We start from the raw sequence: 6,000 nt of genomic DNA, 5'->3' as shown, positions 1-6,000 counted from the left end.
TTCAAAATATGTGCTTGGTCATACCTGCAATTGATTTTCATGATCATTTAACTAACATCTGACTGTCAGTTTTGAAAAATAGAGCCTTTGGCTGCGGAAACTGGGTTCAGCTGCGGAAACTGACACAGTAATCATATGACTGAATGGAGATGGATAAATGATGACTGAATGAATGAAAATGGTCATGGAAAATTTTTTTTATTTGCGGAATGAAATGAAATGAATGAAGTGGAGTGAAATGAAATGAAGTGGAGTGGAACGAAATGAAGTGGAGTGTCATAAACTGTGAAATGAGAGAGATTTTTTTTTGGAAAATATAGGGCATTAGGAGTTCCTGATTTTCGCCCTGTATTTTCTGTATAAGATTGCCAATCAGTGATTGGTTTTCAGGCTTATACACATTTTTTTTTTTGGGTAGAAACATAAAAGAACAAAGGTTAGGCTGGTGGAGAAGAAGGATTCTTCTTCACCAGCCTTATTGCAGAATTATCTTGAAAGATTTTGACAAATTCCTCTTTCGAGAGTGGCTTTTGATAGATCTTTAATTTGTGGCCATTCACAATAAGAGGAGCTTGATGTTCATCAATGATTTTGATTCTTACCACTCCATTGCTAAATATTTTGTCAATCTCATATGGCCCAAGCCAATGAGTCTGAAATTTTCCTTTAAAATCTTTAAACTTGGAATCAAATAGCAATACCCAATCTCCTTCTTGAAACTTTTTCTCCTTGATGTATTTGTCATGCCACTTAGCTCTTTGATATTGAGCTAGATCAGTTCTTAGGATTGCCTCTTGTCTGATCTCATCTAGCTCATTCAATTGCTCCATTCTATGCCTTTGGGCTTCTAATAGATCCATTCCCAACTGAACTGCCATCTTGAAAGTTTTGACTTGGAACTCAATGCGGAGCAGGACTTTTTTCCCATAAACAAGTTCATAGGGAGAATGTCCTGTTGTATTTATCCATGTAGTTCTTTAGGCCCACAAGGCTTCAGGAAGCCTTTCTGCCCAATCTCTTCTATGTAGATGAACAGTTTTGGTGATGATGGCTTCAATAACTTTGTTTGTAGACTCCACTTGACCATTTGCTTGCGGATGGTAAGGAGTAGATTTTCTGTGCTTGACTTTGTATTCTTCCATTAGCTTCTCCACCAAGTTAGATGTGAATTGACTTCCCTGATCTGTCACAATTTCTAAATGGAACACCAAATTTAGTAAAAATATCCTCATAAAGAAAACTAACAGCTAAATTTTCAGTAGCAGAAAATAATGCTTTGGCTTCTACCCATTTAGTGACATAATTAGTACATACCAATATATACTTTCTTTGTTTAGATGGTGGGTTAATAGGTCCAATGAAATCTAAAGCCTATTTTTCAAAGGGTTCGATGAGTACCTGTGGTTGCAATGGCATTTCATTTGATAGGGTAGGTTTCCCTACTCTTTCGCAGCTGTCACACCTTTTGACATATTGTTTTGCATCTTTGAAGAGGGATGGCCAACAATATCCTAAATAGATGATCTTATAGGCTGTCCTTTTGTCAGCAAAGTGTCTGCCGCATGGTTCATCATGACATGCTTTGAGGATATCAGGCATTTCATCTTCCCTAACACATCTTCTGATCACAAGATCTGGCCCTGTTTTAAACAATTCGTTAGAAATCCATGAATATTTTGAACTCTCCTGAATAATATTTCTTCTTTCACTAGGAAATAAATGTGGAGGTAGTTTCCCTGTAACCAAATAGTTAGCTATATCTGCATACCAAGGAGTCTTAGTAGTTACTGCAAATAAATATTCATCAGGAAACTTATCCTCTACAGGAGAATCTTCTTTAGTATTCTAAATCTTAGACAAGAAATCAGCTACTGTATTTTGTTTCCCTGGTCTATCCAACACAGTAATATTGAATTCCTGTAAAAGTAGGAACCACCTTGTAACTCTGCCATTAGTAACAAGTTTGTTCATTAGATATCTAATTGTAGAATGATCAGTATGAATAAAAGTTTCATAGCCTGTTATATAGTGTCTAAACTTATTGATTGCATGAACAACAGCTAAGAACTCTTTTTCAGTTACAGTATAGTTCAACTCAGTGGGAGTCAAATTTTTACTGGTATAGTAAATGGCATAAGGAACTAAATCTTTTTGACCCAACACAGCTCCTAAAGCTGTATTTGAAGCATCTGTAGAAATATGGAAAGGGAGTTTCCAATTTGGTCCTCTCAAGATAGGCGCTTCAGATATTCTTGTTTTCAAAGTTTCAAATGCTGATTGACAATCAGGATCCCATTTGAATTCACAGTATTTTGTAAGCAGTTTGAAGAGTGGAGATGCTATTTTAGTGAAGTTTTCTATAAATCTTCTATAGTATCCAGTAAATCCTAGAAAACTTCCACCATCTTTTGACAATTTTGAATAGGGAACTTGGAGATGACTTCAACTTTTGATCTATCAACTTTAATCCCATCCCCTGAAATATGATGTCCTAAAACAATACCTTCAATAAACATCATAAAGCAATTTTCGTGGCTTAATGAAAGGTTTGTCTCTTTACATCTTATAAGGAATTTTTCCAAATTTTCTAATGCCTCTTCAAACGAATTACCATAAACTGTAAAATCATCCATATAAACCTCTACACAATCATGGATTAGATCAGAAAAAATTCCTAGTACTGCTCTTTGGAATGTTGCGGGTGCATTACATAATCCAAAAGGAAGCACTCGATAAGCAAAAGTTCCCCATGGATAGGTAAATGTGGTCTTATCCTGATCCTCAGGTGCTACCTGAATTTGATTATAACCACTAAAACCATCCAGAAATGAAAAGTACTTTTTGCCTGCTAATGTATCTAATACTTGATCGATAAAGGGCAAAGGAAAGTGATCCTTCAAAGTTGCTTTGTTCAATTCCCTGTAATCAATGCATACCCTCCATTTACCATTCTTTTTTGGTACTATAACCAAAGGAGAAACCCATCGGCTATCTGAAATTAGATAAATGAGGTTTACATTGAGTAGTTTTTGGAGCTCTTCTTTCACTATCTCCCTAAGATTTGGATTCATCCTTCTCTGAGGTTGTCTGATTGGTCTATTGTTTTCCTCGATATAGATATGATGGATGCAAGTCTTAGGGTCAATACCTTTCATATCAGTATACTCCCATGCAAATACAGTAGAATGTTTTTGCAAGATTTTGGTTAGCTCTTCCTGTTGTGATTTTTCCAAATTTTTGTTGATATTCAATGTTTTTCCTGGAAAAATCTCAATGGTAGAACTACCAAACTCTTCCATAGAGTAAAGAGACATTTGTATTGATGATAAATACTCAATGTCAGAATCTAACTGAAATTGTGTGTGGTCATATTCTGAAGATGTTTCAAAATTTTCTAATGTGTTCAAAATTTGACTATCTTCACTGATTTCAGAAGTGGTAAAGACAGGTTGTATAGTGTCCTTATCATCGACCCATTCATTGTCTCCTACTTCTGTAATCGCTTTTGCTGGAGGATACAGATTGAATTTCTTCGTCGAACTACCATCAGAAATGTACATATCCCCAGATCTACAACTAATGAAAGCATCAGCTATGGCTAGCCAAGGTCTTCCTAAGATGAGTGGGTGCCCTCCTAAATTACTCTTGGGAGTCAAAATCATGAAATCTACTGGATATTCCCAAGAATCTAAGGAGACTGAAATATCTTCTAATACACCATCTGGTTTGATTATTGATATATCTTCAAGTTGCAATAAGGTAGGTGTAAAGAGAAGATTAGGAAGTTTAAGTTGTTCCATAGTCTGTCTACTCATAGTATTGATAGCAGCCCCTAAGTCAATCAAAGTATTTGGAATTTCTATCCCATTTATATGTGTCTTGACAATTGGACTTCCTGGATCTACATATTTCTGCATGGTAATTTTTCCCATCATGATATCTGCAATTTTTCCTACTAGGTGGATTCTTCTTGTATCTCTTGGTTTCCTTCCTGGTCTTTTGAGACTCAACTCCTTTATTGTTTTTGCTAGAATAGGAATCTCTCTAATGGCTTGTAGCAAGGGAATCTTGATACAAACATTCTTTAATTCATCTAGAAAATCATAGTCAGGCAACAAGATTTGTTTTTCCACCCCTTTGTCAATTTGTAATCTTTCAGGGAAAGGAGGTGTGGATGAAGATGTAGGTTACTCAACTACAAGAGTTGTGGGGGTTGACTCTTTTTCTTTTTCTTTTTGAATGGTTGGGTTTTGAAGAGATGCTTCTTCAGAACCTTTATTGGCTTTAAGAGAATCCTCCTTAGAGGTATCTTGCTCTTGAACATCTATAGAAGTTTTTTCTAAAACTCTACCAGAGCTGAGTTGTACATCATTGAGAGGAACAATCATATAGGTAGGAAATTGTTGTCCTTCTACCATGTAAGCATTCTGAGGATTTTTGTTATTGGGATTTGGCAATGGTTGGGTTGGTAGTTGATTTGTTGTTTGTTGAAATGGAAGCAAGAGTTGAGAATTTGGATTTTGTTGAGAAGGTTGTTGTTGCGAAAATGGTAATGAAAGTTGTGGGTTTTGATTTGGAATTTGTGGATTTTGTTGATTTTGAAAAGATGGAGGATATTGATAAAATTGAGCAAATCTCCCATAAGGATTTTGCATCCCTTGTGCCCACGATTGGTATGGATTTTGAGATTGGGGCCAAGGTTGTTGCCAAGAATTCCAATTTGGTGGGAGCTGAAAGTTCATAGGATTGTTAAATCCTTGATTTTGTGGCCCCTGCCATGGTCTTCTTGAAACAAAACAAAGGGATTCTACTGAACTTGGATCTTCCTGAAAGACAGCTTTGAGCCCAGGAATTGAAGGACAATCCTTGGTCTCATGGCTTTCTGAGAAAATCGTACATGTCTCTACAACTTTTGCATCCAAGGGACATTCCCTTAAAGCATGTTTCTTTCTACATTTTGGACAAAAGATGGCTAAGGCTTCGTCTTCTGCTTTCTGCTTGTTTTGTATTTTAAGGTTGTCTAGTTGTTCACTAAGGCTCCCTAGAATATCAGTTTTGAACTCATCAAGAATATTGCCAATCTCTGCCCTACTTATTGATCCAGTTGCATATTTGTTTGCTCTGATAAGAGAAGGATATCTAGGCCCTTTTCCAGTTTTAGATTTTCCCCTTGAGAGATGGACACACAGTTCTGCTATGTCATGGAGTGGAAGCTGAGAAATATCTCCCTTCCCCATCATGTTTAAAATATCTATCCATTCATCTCTAATGGCTTTCAATAGAAGGGCTTTCAAGGTTTCCTCATCTAAATTACTCATTTTTGCTCTCTTTAAGTTGTATTGAATTGTTTCAAGTAAATCCTCCAAGTTTTCATCTTCTTTTTGCATCATCCTGAATACCTCATCCTTATGATTGGTGGGCATACAATAATCCAAGTATCTATCCAAAAATGTTTGTTTCATATCATTCCAAGTCCTAATAGATTGGGTGACTAATCCCATGAACCATTTCAAAGCAACTCCTTTCAATGTTGAAGGAAACAGTTTGAGTTTTTGAGAGTCTTCCATATAGTCATAGGTTCGGCACAAGACTTCAAACTCAAATAGAAATGTTTCAGGATCCTCACTTCGCAACCCATAAAAGTTTGGGAGGACAGATGGTGAAATGTTTTTCATTGTTGTATGGGTCTCTTCATTGGCTATAGGGAATCCAAATGAGTTATCTCCATCCCTATTTCCCCCATCGTTACCTCTACCTCCTCCATTGTTTCCTCCTCCTCTACCTCTACCTCTACCCCTCCTCCAAATCCATTCACTACTTCCTCTGTCATGATAGTTTCCTCAGAGTTCCCAGAGTCCTCTGGTTCTTCTATTAATGGCGAACGAGGAAGACTTTCTCCCTCCTCTTCTTCAGGTGATTCTACTTCTTTAATTACAATGTGTTCCCCTGTAGAAGTGAAGAAAGGTTCTTCTCCTATGTCAGATTTGATGGATAGTGTGG

This window comes from Pinus tabuliformis, chromosome 1_2 (genome assembly GCF_031772625.1).
Source record: "Pinus tabuliformis cultivar Carrire ecotype Pingquan chromosome 1_2, CPIR1, whole genome shotgun sequence".
Classification (NCBI taxonomy): domain Eukaryota; kingdom Viridiplantae; phylum Streptophyta; class Pinopsida; order Pinales; family Pinaceae; genus Pinus; species Pinus tabuliformis.
This window is presented reverse-complemented; position numbering follows the sequence as displayed.